General features: G+C 42.6%; 1 long non-coding RNA gene across 1 annotated transcript; it reads right to left on the reverse strand.

The window, feature by feature from the left end:
• Positions 1–14,308: 14,308 nt before the first annotated feature.
• LOC311496329 lies at positions 14,309–17,050 on the reverse strand. Its single transcript, XR_014699349.1, has 3 exons — positions 15,725–17,050; positions 15,436–15,630; positions 14,309–14,651 (listed from the first exon to the last, which is right to left on the reverse strand). It is a non-coding gene; the product is annotated as an uncharacterized lncRNA (long non-coding RNA).
• Positions 17,051–22,425: the final 5,375 nt, after the last annotated feature.

Raw genomic sequence — 22,425 nt, forward strand, 5'->3', positions numbered from 1 at the left:
AACTGAAAGTTGAAAAAAAAAAAAAAAAAAAAAACTCTGTCCAACAGCTGTATGTCGCTTAACTGGTATTACAATGCCGTCAGATTATTGTCTTAGAGTCAGTCAGTTGACGTATTAGTATTTTTCATGTAGCCTATACTCATAACATAAAATCATTTTCAATATTATGGCTGTAATTCAGGCAGTAAAAACAAAAGAAAGAAAGAAAACCAGTTGGTCTCTAGATGGTGCTGCTGCCAAGTCACATCTCCAACAGTGTAATATGTGCAGTAATTGTGTGTGACCCATTTCAAAGGGTGACATAATGACCAGTTTTAAAAGCAAAACAACAAAAAGCTGCTTCAAAATGCTCTAGATACAACAGAGAACCAGGAAGTAAATCAGAATCACAATGCTTTTATTGTTATTGCATTTCCACATACATGTATAGAACAATAACATGTAAATCCCACCCCCACCCTCCTTCCCCAAACTCACATATAAATTTCACAACCCCTACCTCTTCCTGCCTCCCCCGTGTACATACACCCACTCACTCATTACAAATATCAAGTGCTATCAAGTGATGGAAAGGATGTGTCAGGTCTTTCACAATCATACATTCCCTGCTGGCATCTGGACTAGTAAAAAGTCAAAAAACAAAAACAAAAACACAACAACCCAGTTACACTGCACATTTGCAGAGACAAACACCATTCTCCATGTGAAAAATTATGTGACTCCCCAAAGGAAAATTCACGGGAATTCAGGGCATGGCTGTCAAAGCAACAACAGTTGCGGTTTGTGATGTGTGACGGTTTTACCTTGGATTATTGCTTTTTATTTATGGCTTTTATTCTCTATTTGTAATTGTAATCAGTACTAATGAGAAGTATACATTTCAGATAAATCTTCAAGATTACCAACACTTCAGAGAAGAGATGAGACAGACTCCAGACAAGGTTGCCTTAAAGATCTTTTACTTGCAGCAAGGAGAGGACACAATGACATTAGCCTAGCCAATAACACAGAGTGCTCTGTCTATCTGTCAGTGAAATCTATATTTATACTACTGTGCATGTGAGTCATAAGTGGGTGTAATTGTCTCTGTGGTTACGTGAATATTGTCATATATGTTTGAGAATCAGAGAACATGTTAAGTTTTCCATCAATACAGATATTTTATACAAGAATTTGAGTATTTGTGAATCTTAGATTTCAATTTCAATTTCAATTTTATTTATACTAGTGCAGTGCCCGTCGGAAGTATGTATTCCTATAGTGGGAGCCTACAGGTGCTGTGTATGAGGATTAGTGGAAATATTAGAGCGGAGAAAACCTATTTTACCGATATATTTTACATTTCTTATCCAAACAACGTCAAACTTAGCAGTGCACATCTTCGTGCCCGTAGCGAGACACCTGCCCAGTTTCAAATCAATCGGGCCAACGGTTCGCGAGATATGCGTGCCACAGACACACACACACACACACACACACACACACACACACACACACACACACAGACGCTTCTTGATTTATAGATAGATGGTAGCCTGGCTGACGCGACTGCACATCTCAATGAGATGCTGGTCTGGAAACTACGTGTTCATTTTCTCGTATTTGAGGCGTGGTTTTACAAATGCCTAGAGCCGTTTATTGGGCGCTACGAATGTCTATCAAATGCGCCTGGTAATTCCCATGCTGCCTTGCGCGCGATTCATAGCCAATCGTATCATTTATACCAGATAACATATGTAGAGCACCAGAAATTCGACGAGGAAGAAGAAGAAGCTTTACTGTCCATGAGAAGACGATGGCGTTTAATGATTATTGCCGTTTGAGCAAAGTCAATATGAGGGTAGAAGGCATATACGGTCACTCTGCAGACCTATTGTATCAAAAAAAACACAGAGTCTATCTCGCTAAGCCCCATAGCCTTAGCCACCAACGGGGCTAGCTGGTAAATAAGGCTTTGCCAAAGCCTGTTGGTAGCAGAGCAAACACATCCTTCTTGGCAGTGAAGTCTTTCAACGCCAAACGTTGCTCTTTTTTAAAAATAAACTTGCGTTCTAAGCTACTTAAAACACTGTCTAAGGCTGCATCGAACGGTAACGTTAGGTCTGCTGCCATGTTGGATTAACACACTACAAGCTTCGGTGTCGCGCATAGACGTCGTCATCGTCTTGCTGCCCCCCCCCCGTTCTGTGATTGGTTCCCTATCTCAGGTGAAAATATGGGCGATGGTTTCCAGACTGCTTTTGCAGCGAGAATGAAATCGCGCGCGAAGCAGTATGGGAACACCCAGGCTAGATAGATGGCGGACTACATGCTAGTTTTCCTGCCGGAGAAGATATTGAGCCTATTAGGGTTACCAGGGCAAAATATCATTTCTCCTTGAGTTTGGTTTCTTCTAAAGCCGATTTGTAAACAGTGCTCAAGATTTGTGCGCATGCTCCGCCTCTTCCTCTCCGTTTTTGGTGAATTTCTGAAAGTGGCTGTTTTTGATGCCATGGCAACCGGAGTAGTGGAAATATTAGAGCGGAGAAAACCTATTTTACTGATATATTTTACATTTCTTATCCAAACAACGTCAAACTTAGCAGTGCACATCTTTGTGCCCGTAGCGAGACACCTGCCCAGTTTCAAATCCATCGGGTCAACGGTTCGCGAGATATGCGTGCCACAGACAGACAGACAGACACACAGACGCTTCTTGATTTATAGATAGATAGCGTCAATAACAATACAAATCGTCTCAAGACGCTTTACAAAAACCCGGCCTGAAACCCCCAGAGCAAGCCTGAAGGCAACGGTGGCAAGGAAAAACTCCCTTTTAACAGGAAGAAACCTCGAGCAGGGGGGGCGACACACACAGCAGTAAACATTCTACATAGTAATAGCACAGAATTGCATGACTAGTAGTAGATAGGAAATTAGAGGGCAAGAGCTCTGTGCCAGAGAAAAGAAAGTGGAGGATGCGAGAGAGGAGAGAGAAGAAAGAAGGAGGACATGTGTTTGGTGCATCGTCCCCCAGCAGCCTAGGCCTATAGCAGCATAACTAAGGGATGGTTTAGTCCAGCCCTAACTATAAGCTTGATCAAAAAGGAAAGTCTTAAGCCTGACCTTAAAAATAGAGAGAGTGTCTGCCTCCCGAACCCTGCAGAAGAACAGTAGAAGATAATCATAACTGTAAAAGACAATGAAAGACTCATTGTTTTATTTCAAATAAGACTTCATGCAATGTGAAGAATGAATAAGAGAGACCAAGACAGGCTGGAATGACTGCAAGATATCAGCCAGCTGCCATTTTGCTGTGGGCAGGATGTCGAACATTCATCCTCAATTCTTGCATTCTCTTCCATTTCGTCCATGATTTTGTCCCATTCAGGGCATGGTTTTTCTGTCGTTCCATGAATCCAGGTACCATTCATTCATTCATTCATTCATCTTCTATACCCGTTTAGTCCTGTTAAGGGTCACGGGGGTCTGCTGGAGCCTATCCCGGGCGAGAGGCAGGGGTACACCCTGGACAGGTCGCCAGTCCATCGCAGGGCCACACACAGAGACAGACAACCATTCACACTCACACACACACCTACGGGCAATTTAGAATCACCAATTAACCTAATGAGCATGTCTTTGGATGGTGGGAGGAAGCCGGAGTACCCGGAGAGAACCCACGCAGACACAGGGAGAACATGCAAACTCCACACAGAAAGGCCCCCGTCGGCCCATGCATTCAAACCCAGAACCTTCTTGCTGTGAGGCATCAGTGCTAACCACCACGCCACTTGTGCCGCCCTTAACCTTGACAGAACTTAAAAATTCATTTTATAAGTCATTGATTTTTATGACAGCACAGAGTTAAAATGAAATCTTCAAATGCCCGCAGAAAGAAAATCCACACAGAAAGGCCAGCTGGCCCATGGATTCAAACCAGTGACCTTCTTGCTGTGAGGAATCAGTGATAACCACCTCGCCACTGTGCTGCTCAAATCCAGGTACCAATTGCAGGTTCCAAACTGTAAAAATAAGATGGGGACAACAGAAAACAGTGTTTGTGGCTTGTGTTTTTTAGGCACTATGCATATACTGTAATGTAACATTGTCCAGAGATGTACCTAAAGACATTTTAGCAAGTTTAACATGACATCCCTCTCAGATATTAAAGTAACACCAGGTGGCATCTTGCTGTTGTTTGTAATGGCAGAATAATAAGAGTGATGGGATGATCCACATACCTGCATTGAGAATGAGTGTCCATAACGTACATATGTTGCAAGCCCTCCAACTTATACGACCATATAGGTCGTTTACATGCTCTCGAATACGACCCATGGGAGCGTTTCTTGTAATAGCGCTCCTACCGCTAACAGGAGAGTATTGCGGATTGCGGGGATTAATCCACTACATCGGTATGTCATAGTTGGACGAATTAAGGTAAATACAGCAAATGTGTTTAATTGACATTTGAGAACAATATAACATGTTGTCAGCTCGTTTTAATGTTGTTTCGCTGTCTAGTATACTATCTAGAATTACTACGGGGGATAAAATTAACGTTATAAGAGCTAACGTTACATTAAAACAACGCTTGCCAAAAGTTATATTTTTGAAAAGTAAGCTAGCTAGCTAGCTAGCATTATAACAGCTATGTAAATATGACTTCCAGAGGACGTCAGGACATGCACAGGTGAAAGCCTGGAATGGAAAAGGACAGACAGATAAGACAGGTGTCCATTGGTGTCTGTAAGCCGATTTTCAAATGCTATTATCATACTTTACATACTTAATTTACCAATCACAGTAGCCTATCTATTGTTCTGAAGAAAAAGCCTGTATTGAAGTAGTTAAGTAATATATTAATTTATAACTGCCCTATGCCTGAAATCAGGCATGGTCCCTGAGAACTTGAGGCCCTCATGACAAGTCAGAGTGATCATTGGATCATTTAAAAGTGTATCATCATCAGTAATTTTATTTTCACTATATGAATACCTGTCAAACTGTTTCAGTGAGAACAGTCTCATTCTAGCCTTCTCTTAACCCATAGCATCTTTGTTTGATTGGCCATGATTTCTACAAAGGAACATAACATGCATATAATAGTAAGATATTGACTGGAAAATAAGGGGTAAACATGAAGTTAAACAGACAGGTAGCTCCTTGATTAGACAGTTTTGCTGTTGTCATCCAGCATCAAAAGGACTTAAAGTCAAATCTAATTTTATTTATATAGCCCGAAATCAAATCAATTAAATTTGTCCCAGGGGGTTTACAATCTATACAGTATGTGACATCCTCTGTCCTTAGACCCTTAATGTCACTAAGGAAGAACTACTATGATCTGTGTTGGGAAACCAAATTCTGACATAAGTTTCTGCAGTACATTATATTTCTGATGTTAGAAGCATTATGTGTAATGTTATACTGCAAATTGAAAACATGACATGTTTACATAGTATGTATGTTGTGTACTACATGCATACTGTGTTACATAATGTACTTTTTTATCTAACTTGGCTACACTAATTTATTGCATCATCTTCAAATATAGGCTGTTGCATACATATACAGAATGTGGATCATTTTACCAGGTATTACAAAATGCCTGCATAACTGAGGAATCAATGTATCATTGGAAATTGTACATTTTCCAATAATATTCAAACAATTTAACAGTAATACTTAATGCTGTCTATCTGTCTGTCTTGCAGTGGGACAAAGTGGAAAAACTCCTGGGAGCCAAAAGACAATATTCAAAGCTAACATCCTGAAATAGCCAATAAATTGTTTGAGACTGTTACTGTGTCATATTGATTTTGTTGTTGTTGCTGTGTTGCATTGTTTGTTATTGTTTCTGTGTTGTATGATAGTTATGGAGACTGACAGGGGATTATGCCATATTGTGGAAATCAAAAAGTGTTCAAATCAGAATCAGAATCAGCTTTAATGGCCAAGTATGTGCACATACAAGGAATGTGACTCCGTTAACTTTACTCTCTTGTACATAAACACACAAACATAAATAAGTGAAAGAAAATTAAAGTAAAAATAAAATAAATCTCAATCTATACACTTAAAATATAGAATAAGAGCAGATATGTACACCAAAACCAGGGTTTTGTACAGTGACTATATACAGTAGTGCAGAGTTATTGTTTGTTCATGTGAATGGTCTCACACTCTGTGACTGCTCAGAGTTCCTCAGAGCGACAGCCTGGGGGAAGAAACCGTCCTTGTGGCGGGTTGTTTTGGCGTACAGTGCTCTGTAATGCCGGTGTGACCAGGGTGTGAGGGGTCTGGCCCGCTTCCTGAACCTGGACCGGTACAGGTCCTGGATGGAGGGAAGGTCAGTGCCAGTGATCTTCTCTACAGACTTGACTGTTCTCTGCAGTCTGTCCCTGTCATGCCTGGTGGCGGATCCAAACCAGACAGTGATGGACGTGGTCAGGACAGACTGGACTATTGCTGTGTAGAAGATGGTCAGCAGCTCCTGAGGCAGGTTGAACTTCCTGAGCTGACGCAGAAAGTACAGCCGCTGCTGGACCTTCTTCCTTACAGAGTCTATGTGGGAGGTCCACTTCAGGTCCCGTGAAATTGTGGACCCTAGGAACCTGAATGACTCTACTGTAGGGACTGTCCTGTTGAGGATTGTGAGAGGAGAGGTTGATGGGGGTCTCTTCCTGAAGTCCACTGTCATCTCCACAGTTTTGAGCGGGTTTAGCTCCAGGTGGTTCTGACTGCACCAGAGGACCAGCTGTTCCACTTCCCTTCAGTATGCAGACTCGTCGCCATCCCGGATGAATCCAATGACGGTGGTGTCGTCTGCAAACTTCAGGAGTTTCACAGAAGGGTCCCTTGAGGTGCAGTCAGTAGTGTAAAGGGAGAAAAGCAGTGGGGGGAGAACGCATCCCTGGGGGGTGCCAGTGCTGAGGGACCGGGTGCTGGATGTAAAGTTACCCAGTTTCACCTGCTGCCTCCTGCCAGTCAGGAAACTAGTAATCCACTGACAGACGGAGGGGAGCACGGTGAGCTGGGACAGTTTTTGGTGGAGGAGCTCCGGGACGATGGTGTTTAACGCAAAGCTGAAGTCCACAAATAGGACCCGTGCGTAGGTCCCTGCAGAGTCTAGGTGGTGCAGGATGTAGTGGAGAGCCATGTTGACCTGTTTGCTCTATAGGCAAACTGCAGGGGGTCTAGCAGGGGATCCGTGATGTCCTTCAGATGGGCCAGCACCAGTCGTTGACGCACATCCTGTTCGCAGATCCTCAGTGCAGGCAGGGGGTTGGGTACGGGGGTGGTTTGGGGTGCAGCTAGGCCTTTTGTGATGGAGATGGCGGGGGAAGTGAAAGGTGTGAAAGTCCTTTCGAACCTGGAGTAGAAGTCACTGAGGTCCTCAGCCAATATAGACATGTTTCTTTTTTAATAATTTTTATCGTTTGATTCAGACTGATATTTAATTGATGACAAGAGTGAAAATCAGTTATTATATATGATATAACTGCTTTATGATCTGATTTGCTTGATCTTTGAGGAGGCAGGCTACAATGATAGTTTTAAAATAAAATAGGCTACGTGCCACCTGTCTCTCTCTATGTTCATTTCCATCCAATTCAGTTTCATGATTGTTTACAGTTAAATTAGCAACCTGAATAGTTTTGTTTTCACTAAAAAAAAAGGGTGAGGGTTTAACAGACAACTTCATCCAATCACACCCATTACAGTAGCTTAGCCAGCATCAGAGGTAGACTTTTTCGTTGTCGGTCATTTTGACTATTTTTACCCGTCACTTTAATTTTTAAAAATGATAATAAAGACATATTCAATAGCATTTAATTTTCATTAAAGTTTCATTAACTTTAAGTACTTTTTTCAGAACAGTATTGACTTTAAATGGTAAAAAAAAAAAAAAAAAGAAAAAGTTTCAGCTGCCGACAGTCAATGCTGCCGATATGTCTTGTCCGTACTCGAGTACGGAACGGGACTGCTAGCGTAAACAGCTCTTAGACGGTACCGTAGGGTTGAAGTGCTTCGGTGGTATGCAAATTCCATTTTGGTACATAGACATATATTCTGCATAGACATATATACTGGATATATGTCTATGGTCTATGGTTAGCCGCATAGACATATATACATAGACGCCTCATTGAGCGCTGGACCGTATGTCAACGTCGCCGCCATATTGGAGGAGGCAGCTCTGTCCCGCGAACCAATACGAACATGTCTGCCAGTCATAGTTTTATGTCAGGTTCTAGTTTTTTAAAGTGTGTGCATTTTTGCCCTTTTGGATTTCGTGCCACGTTAGCAGCGTTCTTAGTTTTTGTCAGTTTTGTCTTTTTTTTAATTAAATATAGGGATGGGCAGAACGAGGCTTTGTGAAACAACGAAAAGTTCGAAGCAATTGCGCCGGAATTGTGTCGAGGCTTCGAAACAATCCGACACACGTAACTCCATGGTGACATCTAGTGGCCTGTTTTGCTAACATCACATTTTGACCATGAAGCACAACTGCTTCAGACAAAGAATATAAATAGCCGACGTGGAACGCGATGTTTCGTCAACCGCCACGTGGTTCAGTGGTTAACTCACATGCACTTGTTTTGGCCTAAACGGCCGAGGTTCGATTCCCTGCTGATGCTTAAAATGTCTGAACTAGTTTATCCCTAGATTAAATTGAGCATTTTATACATATCTGCCAGTTACAGATGTTTTGTTATTTCAGTTTCATAGTACACTGATTCTTGAGAGTTGGGACAAAACACGTTTCAAACATGTTTCCCTTCAGAACTGGATTTGTGTCAACTCCGTCAGACACACTAAAAAGTATACAATTTTAATTCTTTCAATCCAGCAAGAATCTAAAGTTCTGAAGTATGTTGTAATAGTGTTTAGTTACTCTGATATGTAATAAAATACAATATATAAACTTAAGTTGTGCTTTCACACTATTCTGAAAACCCAGATTTCTAAATGTTTGCATTTTCAAACTTTGTTTTTAATTTCAATATTGTAAAAACAAATTCCTTAGATAAATAAGACATAAGAGGATGTAGATCAGATGGTCCTTTATTACAAAAACAACATAAACTGAAGGAAGAATTTTTTTCCCCCAAAAAAATTACAAAAACATACATCTGATGGTGTTGACGAAGACCTGACGGTGTTTGACGAAAAACTGACGGTGTTGACAAAAAATGTGTGTGCATTGCTTATTATTGAACAAATATGCTTTTTAAACACTACTACTAAAACTACTCCTTGTTATTAGAGTATTGAACTTACTGTTAAACAATTTATAATAAACATACTGTACATACACCGTTACCAACTATTATATATTACACCGTTTCCAACTATTAAAAAAACAATAATGGAAACCAGGGGCCCTTCCTTGCCCTCCTCCACCTCTGTTTTCATCTACCTCCCCTCCACCACTTCCTGTTCTCATCTTTCTTTCTCATCCACCTCTTCTCCCCCCCCACCTCCTCCTCTGCTTTTCCTCTCCGCCACATCCTCTGTGTCCACCTCTTGGCCTCCTTGTCTAACCTTCGCTTATGCCTTGAGCAACAGGCGTCGGACATGCTCACGCTCTATGAAGTCCATCACATCAGGGGCTATGCTGTAGATCTCTCGTGTTCTTAATTGGACTGGTGATGCATTTCCCATTAGTTTCATTATGATGTCTTCAACTGGGCAGAAACAGACATCCTTTGTGAGAAGCTTAGGCTGATACTTTGCTGTAGGACCGTGGGGATGCAGAAACTCCACTTTCACATCTTGATGCTCAGTATCTACAGCAATGGTCTTAGCTAGCCACCAGTGGTCATCATAAACTACTGCTAGCCAGTCTCCATTATTCAGGCTGCTAACAGTCGTTATCATCACAGTACCCTCAGGACCTTTCAGAGACTCCTCATCCAACTCCTCCTCCATCATGTCTTCCATTTCCATATCTTCTTCCATCTCCCCTCCCATCTCTTTTTCCATCTCCTCCCACAACATGGCCAAATGTCTTTTCTTCCCTGCCCTCCTTGTATCACTCTGCTGTTCCTCTGGGTAACCATGGAAATAGAAGGTAGCTGGGCAGAAGCACTGACACACCAACATATTGCTGCAAAAGCAGGATAGTTGTCTGTGGTGGATCCTGTTCTCATGTGGGATGACCTGGTGTATTTGTCTGGTTGAGGGAACCTGTTTGAGAGGATGCATGAGAAGTGTGTCGTATCTTTGCATGTCTTCTTCTGCAATGTGGTACAGCTGAACGCCCTTCACACTGTTTGAGACTGTCTGTCTGTCTGTCTCTATCTCTCTCTGTCTGTCTGTCTGTCTCTATCTCTGCCTGTCTGTCTGTCTGTCTGTCTCTATCTGTCTGTCTGTCTGTCTGTCTCTATCTCTGTCTGTCTGTCTGTCTCTATCTCTGCCTGTCTGTCTGTCTGTCTGTCTGTCTGTCTCTATCTCTGTCTGTCTGTCTGTCTCTATCTCTCTCTGTCTGTCTGTCTGTCTCTATCTCTCTCTGTCTGTCTGTCTGTCTCTATCTCTGTCTGTCTGTCTGTCTGTCTCTATCTTTGCCTGTCTGTCTGTCTGTCTGTCTCTATCTGTCTGTCTGTCTCTATCTCTCTCTGTCTGTCTGTCTGTCTGTCTCTATCTCTCTCTGTCTGTCTGTCTCTATCTCTGTCTGTCTGTCTGTCTCTATCTCTCTCTGTCTGTCTGTCTGTCTCTATCTCTCTCTGTCTGTCTGTCTGTCTCTATCTCTGTCTGTCTGTCTGTCTGTCTCTATCTTTGCCTGTCTGTCTGTCTGTCTGTCTGTCTCTATCTGTCTGTCTGTCTCTATCTCTCTCTGTCTGTCTGTCTGTCTGTCTCTATCTCTCTCTGTCTGTCTGTCTGTCTCTATCTCTGCCTGTCTGTCTGTCTGTCTGTCTCTATCTCTGTCTGTCTGTCTGTCTCTATCTCTCTCTGTCTGTCTGTCTGTCTGTCTGTCTGTCTGTCTCTATCTCTCTCTGTCTGTCTGTCTGTCTCTATCTCTCTCTGTCTGTCTGTCTGTCTCTATCTCTGTCTGTCTGTCTGTCTGTCTGTCTCTATCTCTGCCTGTCTGTCTGTCTCTATCTCTCTCTGTCTGTCTGTCTGTCTGTCTGTCTCTATCTCTGTCTGTCTGTCTGTCTCTATCTCTCTCTGTCTGTCTGTCTCTATCTCTGCCTGTCTGTCTGTCTGTCTGTCTGTCTCTATCTCTGTCTGTCTGTCTGTCTCTATCTCTCTCTGTCTGTCTGTCTGTCTCTATCTCTGTCTGTCTGTCTGTCTCTATCTCTCTCTGTCTGTCTGTCTGTCTCTATCTCTGCCTGTCTGTCTGTCTCTATCTGTCTGTCTCTATCTCTCTCTGTCTGTCTGTCTGTCTGTCTCTATCTCTCTCTGTCTGTCTGTCTGTCTATCTCTCTCTGCCTGTCTGTCTGTCTCTATCAAATTCAAATTCAAATTCAAATTCAAAATGGGCTTTATTGGCATGAAAGTTTCTTAAAAAAACAATATTGCCAAAGCAGAGCATTAAAGTACAATACAATAAATCAAAGATATATACATTATGAACATTCTATTAGTTATATACAGTGTGTGTGTGTGTGTGTGTGTGCCTCGATCACTCACTGTCCCTCAGGGTGTGGCATGTTAACACATACTGGGCAGCAAGGTGTGCCCGCTCTCCTTCTCCGAGGAGTATTTTTAATTTGGAGAGGTCGTCCAGCTCTTTGAAACCTGGAACCAAAGAGCTGAACTTGTTCCAATAAATTTTTCTAGTGTCATTTAATTTTGTACATTGTAGGAGAAAGTGCATCTCCGTCTCAACCTCACCTGTCGAACAGTGACCACATTTTCTGTTTTCTTTTGGTTGCCATGATTTTTTGTGTCTTCCTGTTTGGATTGCCAGTTTGTGGTCACTGAGCCTGTACTTGGTTAGGATCTGTCTCTGCTTTCTATCTCTGACAGTAGAGAGATATTCTGCTAATTCATAATCTCTTTTAAGGGCAAGATAACATTCCAATCTACTTTGGCTTTTAGTTGTTTCTTCCCAATGGTCCAGATAGCTTTCTTTACATTGTGCTATAATTTGATTTACCCTGATTACTTTTTGTAGAGCAGTGTTGTTGTGAGGCTGGTCAGACTGTGTCTGAGAGGGGGCAGTTAGCCTCAGTACCAACTGACATAGGGGACTCTTCTCTGGGCTCAGCTCTTGGGTTTGGAGGGCTTTGGAGTGGAGGGTGTCTCTGGGGCTGGATTTCAGGTGGTTAAAGAAGTTGAGCGTTCTCTTCTGAATGTTGATTATCAGTGGGTATCTGCCTAATTCTGCTCTACATGCATTTGTTGGTGTGTTTCTGTGTACATGTAAAATGTATCTGCAGAATTCTGCATGTAGAGATTCTGTTGGATGTTTGTCCCAACGGATAAAGCTCTGATGACTGAGTGGACCCCATACTTCACTACCGTACAGCGCAATGGGCTGGATGACACTATCAAATATTTTAAGCCAGATTTTTATTGGAATATGGACATTATAAAATTTTCTCTTAATTGCATATAGAGCTCTTCGAGCTTTTTCTTTTAGTGCATTCACTGCCATGTTGAAACTCCCTGATGCTGTTATGGTTATACCAAGGTAGGTATAACTCATGCTGTGTTCAATGACATGATTATTGATGGTAAATTGGTGTTTGTTCTCATGACACCTGAGACCACGTCTCATGACCTCTCTCTGTCTGTCTGTCTGTCTGTCTGTCTATCTGTCTGTCTGTCTGTCTGTCTGTCTGTATCTATCTCTCTCTGTCTGTCTGTCTGTCTGTCTCTATCTCTGTCTGTCTGTCTGTCTGTCTGTCTCTATCTCTGTCTGTCTGTCTGTCTGTCTCTCTCTATCTCTGTCTGTCTGTCTCTATCTCTCTCTGTCTGTCTCAATCTCTCTCTGTCTGTCTGTCTGTCTGTCTGTCTCTATCTCTGTCTGTCTGTCTGTCTCTATCTCTCTCTGTCTGTCTGTCTCTATCTCTCTGTCTGTCTGTCTGTCTGTCTGTCTCTATCTCTCTCTGTCAGTCTGTCTGTCTCTATCTCTGTCTGTCTGTCTGTCTGTCTGTCTACACAATAATAAGCAGACTACTGCCTGCCCATTCTCTACAAGTCAGATATGTATGGTTAAATAATGTAATGCATGCTATGTATGTACATTTATGTGTAAATAAAAACCTGAAATAACATTTTAATCCTCTACTTTATTCACAAATAATATTATATTAGCACATTAAGAGGTTATTGGTGGATTTGTCAACTCCGTCAGCTTACAGATCAACTCCGTCAGACATAGAACCTGACGGAGTTGACGTCTGACGGAGTTGACGTAAGGGCATGTATTTTCCCTCCAAAAAGTGTATTGTACACTGCAGCTAGCTAGTTTTTTCTCAGTTGCTAGCTGTCCCAATAACCTCACTAAAATGCTTAAATTCAATCCACTATGGTTTAAAAAAAATATCTTAACAGAAAGATGGTATTGACATGGTCCAGCTGTGACCATAGGAATACTGACACTGTTTGTCTAAAATATCAAAAAATGTAAAACATACCAGAGCATGTGTGGTAGTGTTGCATTCACCACAGGCAGGGAGACGAAAAGGGGTCCTCAGGGATATAGCTGGCCGTGCTAAAATCTGACGGAGTTGACAGAAACTGAGGACACAACTTTGATAGGCAGATTTTTATGGAAAATACTGTTTGATGTTCACTTCATGCATCGTTTTTTATGTTTATAGCCCTTCTTTTTTATATATGTTTTCACAATTTTAGAGATTTTTAAAGTTTTTTGGGATTGTCAATATTGTGACCTCTTGCTGAGGACAAGTGCAATAACATGGACCTTCTAACCACAGACCATACATTTGAACAAATTTTCCCCAAAAAGATAAAAAGTATATTCTAAAAATCACGTAGTTATACACAATTCCTTTAGATTTAACTTAGCTAGTATGTCAATCATGATGAATTTCTTCATTTTTGATATAAATTAGACTTTTCTCTGAAGGACATGTTTTGTCCCGACTCTCAAGAATCAGTGAGTATATTATCCTTTGGGATATACTCAAGAAAAATGTTACAATGGTTTTAAAATGTATGCTTATGGCCCAGGCTTTTTTTGGGGGGAACATGTTGTAGGGAAATAAAGGATAAATGAATGAAGCAGGTTAGACTAATCAGGTTCAACATGGGAAAAATAAACAACAACACATTTGTATGTCAACATAAATTTTTATTTAATAATAGTTGTTCTGCCGTCTTGGCATTTAATCTGTTTCTTGTTTTGGAGTAAACCTCCCCAGCCTTGGAAAAAAAAATTTCACAAGGCACGCTTGTTGCTGGCATGCACAAATATTTTTTCGCCATTACACTCAGGTTTGGATAAACCACTCTCCTCTCTTGCCAGTACTTTAAAGGGTCAGCTGTTCTTGGAATAAAGGTATCAGTCATGTATTTTTTAACTTCCACTGTGGCATCTGCAGTGGCGCTATGAATGTGTTGGGTTTCACCAACATGGTGATCAAACAAATCCCATAAACTCTCTGATGGGGATGTTGATGATGATGATGATGATGATGATGGTGGTGGTGGTGGTGGGTCTGAGCATGTTGATGCTTGTGGCTCTACTTTAATGAAAAGAGCAGTTAGTTATACAGCATAAGTATACTATCGCATCCTCCACTTTCTTTTCTCTGGCACAGAGCTCTTGCCCTCTAATTTCCTATATACTACTAGTCATACAATTCTGAGCTATTACTATGTAGAATGTTTACTGCTGTGTGTGTCCCACCCCCCTTCCCCCCCCTTCCCCCCCTTCCCCCCTCTTCTTGTGAGTATCTCTGGCCTGGAGTGGTGTGTTTCCTGTGGAGCTCTATACTACATCTGTTGTCGTGGTCTCATCAGCCTGCCCAGTCTTCATGGAATCCTGCAGTTATCCACTCCTACCTGAATGAACAATTCTCCAACCTGCCTATGATTCCTCTTACATTTTCAAACTGTCATGTAACATCATCAGTTTGTATCATAAGATTCCACATGTACACTTTAGTCAGATATGTGTATCTATGACAGATGTATGTTTATCTTGCTGTTCTCTTCTCTTCTCTCTTTGCTGTTCTCTTCTCTCTTTCTTCTGTCTGTACCCGGCTGGCCTTAGGCAGATGGGTCCCTCCATATGAGCTGGGTTCTGCTCGAGGTTTCTTCCTGTTAAAAGGGAGTTTTTCCTTGCCACCGTTGCCTTCAGGCTTGCTCTGGGGGTTTCAGGCCGGGTTTTTGTAAAGCGTCTTGAGACGATTTGTATTGTTATTGACGCTATATAAATAAAATTGAATTGAAATTGAATTGAATATATATTATGTTATGTTAGGCTACATCACCCAATACACTGAAATGAAAACTGACACTGCTCACCACCAGGTGTTGTTGTCGCTGGGCGCATCAGTGAAGCACACTCAGCAGTGAGATTCCTCTCAGCTTCCTGGGCTTTTGCAGGATTGCCAAACGCCAAATGTTTGAATCTCGGGTCCAGCAATGTCGCCAGGGTTAGCACTCTAAATGACTCGTATGACCCACATCTGGAGTGCAGGCCGTCCTTCAGGTGGGTGCCTAATGTACAAAACAGAAACCAACACAAAACATTAATTATATCAATCAACATGATATGACATACGGTAATTATAGTACTGTTATTGCAACCTACCTAATTGCACAGTTGGCTCCCGTGTTGCAATTGACATTTTTTCATTAAGCTTGAACTGCAACATCCTGTACAGGGGTATCAGCTTTGACGCAGACACCCTTTGTTCCTCTGACATCTCCACAGTTGCCAGTTTAAAGGGCTGAAGAACAGATAAGGACTCTTGTACTAGGTCAAATTGAAAACTGTTAGAGAGGAGTAACATCACTGTTCAGGTTGGCAAGGGCGGCAGCTACAACTTCACGCTGATCATACAGTCTCTCTAGCATGTCGAATGTACTGTTCCACCTAGTTTCCACCTCCTGAATCAGTTTCAGGGCAGGCCTGCCCACCATGGTCTGAATCTGAACCAGTTTGTCCTTTGCTTTGCAGCTGGATCGGAATAATCCAACTATCTTCCTTGCTTTGTTGCGGATGTCTTGAAGTTCAGGTGTTTACTACTACTTTTTTACTACTTTTTTACTATTATATTTAGTGTGTGGGCAAAACATGGCAGATGGTGGATATGTTGCAACTGGACACTCAGGACCATGTTTGCTGCATTGTCTGTCACCATGCACTGGACCTTAGACGCAATGCCCCACTCAGCCATGAGAACAGTGTTGGCCTCCATAATGTGCTGGGCCGTGTGGGTTCCCACAAATCTGGTGACACTAAGTAACACTGTTGCCATTTTCGCCTCAGGTGTGACATAATGGCACGTCACACCAAAGAAGCCATCCATATTGATAGATGACCACATGTCAGCTGTAAGGCTAACAAAATCAGCCTTCTGCAAATCATCCTTGACTTGCTCCTTGGTGCGGTTGTACTTGTCTTCCACCATCTTTGCCAGCGCCTTCCTGGATGGGAGGATGTAGTTGGGGTCCAGCTTTGTCACAAAAGCCCTGAAGCCTTGGTCCTCGACAATGGTGAACGGCTGCATGTCCTTCACGATCATATCCACCAAAGCCTCATCCAAATCCCCCACCCAAATTTCTCATGTTAGTAAATTGGATTTACAGCAGCAGTACAACAGTTTATAAAACATTGTTTAGTATTTTAGGCGTAGGCCTACAAGCTTTGTGTTTTCTATATTTAAACATTCGTCGCCATTGGTGGCACAGCACTAGCATTACTGACAGAAAATCGGGTTTAATTGCCGCAGTCACTCTGTTGCTTTTGTTTCATTATGTTCTGTCTCTATCTGGACTATACATAATGGACGATTAAAGCAGTTTTGCTTACTTGAACTTTATTGTGTGCAGTCAACATCTCACAACTCTCTCACTAGGTAACGTTATCCGAACTGGTCCGCGTGCGCGGTGTAACCTCTAAATCAGTCCCCCGTACAACAGTACTTAAATAAACAATCCTATTGTTACAGCTTTGACTGAGATTAAGGGCGTAGCAATTGACTGTTATGTGTTTTAATTTATCCCATTTTGGGCATTCTTTGCTAATCTCAACACACTGGGATTTTATTTATATTTTTAAACATACCTCTATGCAGTGGCCCAGCAGCAGCAACAGCAGGCCTAGGCAGGGGCATCACCTTCTTCTGCATCCCGGAAAACTACAGGGTGACTGCTCCTCAGATGGCGCAACATGGTGGATGTATTATTGCAATAGGCAAGGAACCTGTCGCAAAAGATACATCTCACTTTATTAGGGGTTTCTAGTTGGAAATGCTCCCACACCACTGAACGTGTTCTCCTACGTGGCATCTTCATCCTTAGCCTATCTATATCCTAACCTAACCAAACACTACAACTATCTGTAACCTAGTCTACCTCGCGCTAATCTGCTACTATCTAAATATTAACATCACTCGACTATATCTATCTAAACTACCGCTCACTGTTTGTCTCTAGCCTGTCAATTAATCTATATCACTAACCTTATCTATCAATCACAAAAATGCACTATCAATCGCTATGTCTCTATATGTCGCTATATGTCGTTATCTCTCAAAATCTCTCTCCTCAGAAAAAACCCACGAAGATAGGATGTGTTTGAATGACTTAAGCATTGTGGGACTTGGCTAATTACTCGGCTAATTGGCTCGCGCAGCAAGTGTGCCACCAGGTGAAACCAGTTAGAAACACCACGAAGCCTCACTTAGCCATGGTCACGTGACATGGGCGTTTTGAACCACACTTCGAAACACTTTTCGAAACACTTGCGTTTCGGAAGCTCGACCCTGTTTCGAAACGTCAGCTTCAAGCGTCACACCCCTAATTAAATATCTTTTTTGCCTACTCCTGCCTCAGCCCCCTTCTTGACACTGTTCTGCAGCAATGAAGGTTGAATCAGCCTTGAAAGCTGGTGCTACTAATTCCTACAGGTGTTCCAACTTTTCTTGGTTACTTACAACCCCATCTGTCTGCATAAAAGCAGTGTTGGACCACCAGGGTTGGGTAGTAATGGATTACATGTAATCTGGATTACGTAATCAGATTACAAAAAATAAAGTAACTATAATCAGCCCAGATTACAATACAAAAATTGTGTAATCAGATTACAGTTACATTGTTGGGGATTACCTGATTACATTTTATCAATAAACCTTTGATTAATGAGCTTTGAAACATTAGATGTGAAAAAATCCTAATATGTTGTAAAAAGAACATGTTCACTTTTGTTCTATGATATGTTTACAGACTTATTTACAGACTTATTTTGAGATTTTGAAAGACATGTTGTGGATATGTTATGAGAAATGTTCAGAAAGAGAAATATGAGAAAAGATAGAAAAATGTTTTAGGAATGTTTTTAGTTGTAAACATTCAATATGATGTGAGAAAAGAGTTAAACAGGTTGATATGAGGATATGGTCTGAAAAACAGATATGTTCAGAGTAAAGAAAGTACTTAGTAATAAATACAAAGTTTTTAGTTAATACAGTTTTTAGTTCATTCACAAAGGAATGCTTTACTGAGAGCAAAAAGTTTTCTTAGATGTAATGAAATAATAAAGAGAAAAATAAAAAGAGAATTCATTGATCAATTCTGTGACGGTGTCTTTTACTTAAGGTGCATATTTATTGAAGTAATCTAAAAGTAATCAGATTACGTTACATGTTTTTTGTAATCCAACTGATTACGTTACTGATTACAAAAATTGCCATGTAATTTGTAGTCAGTAATGGATTACATTTCAAAGTAATCTGACCCAACCCTGTGGACCACACTGTGGTACCAGACCCTCATGAGCATCAGGTGAACAGTATTGTACTGCAGAAAGTAGTGTGTTGCTACAAAAATGTTGAGAAAAAGGCAGTTAACAATGGAAGAGAGACAGACCCATCATAACACTTAAAAATGTAGGTCTTTCCTACAGGGACATTGCAAAGAAAGTCAAAGTGTCAGTGAGTACAGTTTTCTTCACCATCAAAAGGCACTCAGAAACTGGGAGAAACTCTGACAGGAAGAGGTCTGGCAGACCCAAAGCCACAACTGAATCAGAGGACAAGTTTCTGAGAGTTAACAGCTTGCGTGATAGGTGGTTCACAGGACAACAGCTTCAAGCACAGCTCAATAGTGGTCGTAGTAAGCAAGTCTCAGTTTCAACTGTGAAGAGAAGACTTCGAGCTGCAGGTTTGACAGGACGAGTTGCAGCAAGAAAGCCATTGCTAAGATGTTAGAATAAGACAAAGAGGCTTGTCTGGGCCATGAAACACCGCCATTGGACTACTGAAGACTGGAAGAAGGTATTATGGACTGATGAATCAAAATTTCAAATCTTCAGTTCATCACGCAGGATCTTTGTACGCCGTCGAGTAGGCGAGAGGATGGTTCCACAGTGTGTGACATCAACTGTCAAACATGGAGGAGGAAGTGTGATGGTCTGGGGCTGTTTTGCTGGATCCAGGGTCGGTGACTTGTACAGAGTGAGAGGCACCCTGAACCAAAACGGCTACCACAGCATTCTGCAGCGCCATGCACTACCCTCTGGTATGTGTCTAGTTGGTCAGAGGTTCATCCTACAGCAAGATAATGACCCAAAACACAAGTACAAGCTATGCCAGGAGGAGGAGGACTGTGCTGGCCACTATGGAGTGGTTTGAGATAGATAGATAGATAGATAGTTTCTTTATTAATCCCAAACTGGGAAATTTCTCTGTTGCAGCAGCAATGTACAGGCATTCAACCATACATAAATATAACAAAAGCTAAACAATATATATATCAACAATAAAAATAAAAATAGAGAACTAAAAAAAGAACAAAAGTATACACAATATTAACATGATTATAAGATAAGTGAATAAGTGAATATTAAGAGTGAATATTAAAGAGAAATATTAGATTGCAATGAGGTGTGCTGAATATAGGTAAGATTAAAAATTTACAGCCAATTACCCAAAACAAGCATGTGCAAATGTGCAAGAAAAAACAATAAGTAGGAACATTGCAAACATTGCAAAACAAGCTGATTAGGGCAGGAAAGATTTCCTGTAGCGTTCTCTGAGACAACGGAGTTGTCTGAGCCTTCTGGAGAAGGTGCTCCGTTGTCTGTCTATTGTGTGGTGGAGACGGTGGTCAGGGTTATCCATGATTGATAACAGTTTGTTCAGAGTCCTCCTCTCCAACACCGATTCAAAGGTGTCCTGTCTGCAGCCAATAATATTGCCAGCCTTCCTGATCAGTTTGTTTAGTCTGTTGGTGTCACTGGCTGTAATGCTGTTCCCCCAGCAGACCACAGCGGAGAAAAGTATGCTGGCCACAACAGACTGGTAGAAAATCTCCAGCATCTTGCTGCACACATTGAAGGACTTCAGTTTCCTTAGGAAATAGAGTCTGCTGCAGCCCTTCTTGTACACAGCTGTACTGTTGGTCCTCCAGTTCAGTCTGTTGTTGATGGTCACCCCCAGGTATTTGTAATCCTCCACCATCTCCACATCCCTACCCAGGATCCTGAGGGGCAGAGGAGCTGTTCCCTTCCTCCTGAAGTTGATCACCATCTCTTTGGTCTTGTCCACGTTAAGCAGCAGGTGATTCCTTCCAGCCCACCCCACAAATCCGTCCACCAGCCTTCTATACTCCTCCTCATCCCGTCCACCACTTATACACCCTACAACTGCAGAGTCATCAGAAAATTTCTGTATATGACATGACTCTGAGTTGTGCTGGAAGTCAGTGGTGTATAAGGTGAACAGGAACGGAGAAAGCACAGTGCCCTGTGGGGCTCCCACACCATTCACCACCACATCAGATAGAACATGACCCAGACGCACGAACTGTGGCCTGTCTGTCAGGTAGTCAGTGATCCAGGAGACAGTGGACGCACCAACACCCATCGACTGCAGCTTGTCACCCAGCAACAAAGGCTGGATGGTGTTGAAGGCACTGGAGAAATCAAAGAATGTGATTCTCACTCAGCCTCCACCACCATCCAGGTGTGAGTGAGCTCGTTGCAGAAGATAGATGACAGCGTCATCCACCCCCAGACACGGCTGGTAGGCAAACTGTAGGGGGTCTAAAGACGATCTCACCTGTGGCTTTAGGTGGGCCAACACCAACCTCTCCAGCACCTTCATCACATGGGATGTAAGGGCAACTGGACGGTAATCACTGAGGCCAGATGGAGATGACTTCTTAGGCACAGGAACCAGTCAGGAGGTCTTCCAGAGAAGCGGCACCCTCTCCAGGCTGAGGCTCAGGTTGAAGAGTCGTTGGAGAACAACAGACATCTGGCTGGCACAGGTCCTCAATATCCTGGGGCTGATGCCATCAGGGCCTACCGCCTTGCGTTGGTTCAGTCTCTCCAGCTGTCTCCTCACCTGGCCGGTCGTCACAGTCAAGCAGGGGGTGGGGGGAGTGTCTGTGGGGGGGTGAGTAGTGAGCTTAGTTCCCATTGTCTGATCCTGGAGGGTCACCGCAGGGGGAGGAGTAGGGGGCATGAGATGTGGGAGCGTTGGAGGCAGTGGGGAGGTGTGGGGGGAAGGGGTAGAGGAGACAGGAGTCTTGGAGCTAAACCTATTGAAGAAGGTGTTAAGCTCGTTAGCACGCTCCAAGTTGCCTTCAGACAGCCTGCTTCTCCCCCCACAGCCCGTTATGTCCTTAATTCCTGACCACACCTCCCTCATGTTCTTCTGCTGGAGTTTGGCCTCCAGCTTCCTCCTGTAGGACTCTTTGCACTCTCTGATCTTGTCCCGCAGTTGGTGCTGTACCCTCCTTAGCTCCTCCCTGTCTCCAGACCTGAAGGCTCTCTTCTTGTCGTTCAACAGAGTCCTCAGGTTGCTGGTAATCCAAGGCTTGTTGTTGGAGTAACAACGAGCCGTCCGGGGTGTTATGACGGTATTCTCACAGAATTTTATGTATTCTGTGATGCAGTCCGCCATGCTGCTGATGTCTTCCCCATGAGGCTGGCAGAGTGCCTCCCAGTCAGTGTACTCAAAGCAGTCCTGCAGGGCCTCCTCAGCCTCTGGTGTCCACCTCCTTACAGTCTTTTTGGACACAGGCTGCCGTTGGACAAGCCGTCATACTTAGGAGTTAACAGGACATGGTTGTGATCTGACCTGCCAAGGGGGGGGGGGAAGGGGAGTGGTACTGTATGCATTGAGGGTATTTGCATACAGAAGGTCCAGGGTTTTGTTGTCGCGGGTGTGGCAATCCACATACTGGGTGAAGTCTGCGAGGGTCCTGTCCAAGGTGACATGATTGAAGTCCCCATTTATCACCATAAAGGCGTTTGGTGAACTGGACAGAATAGTGAAAGCC

Source organism: Chelon labrosus (assembly GCF_963514085.1).
Source record: "Chelon labrosus genome assembly, chromosome: 12".
NCBI lineage: Eukaryota > Metazoa > Chordata > Actinopteri > Mugiliformes > Mugilidae > Chelon > Chelon labrosus.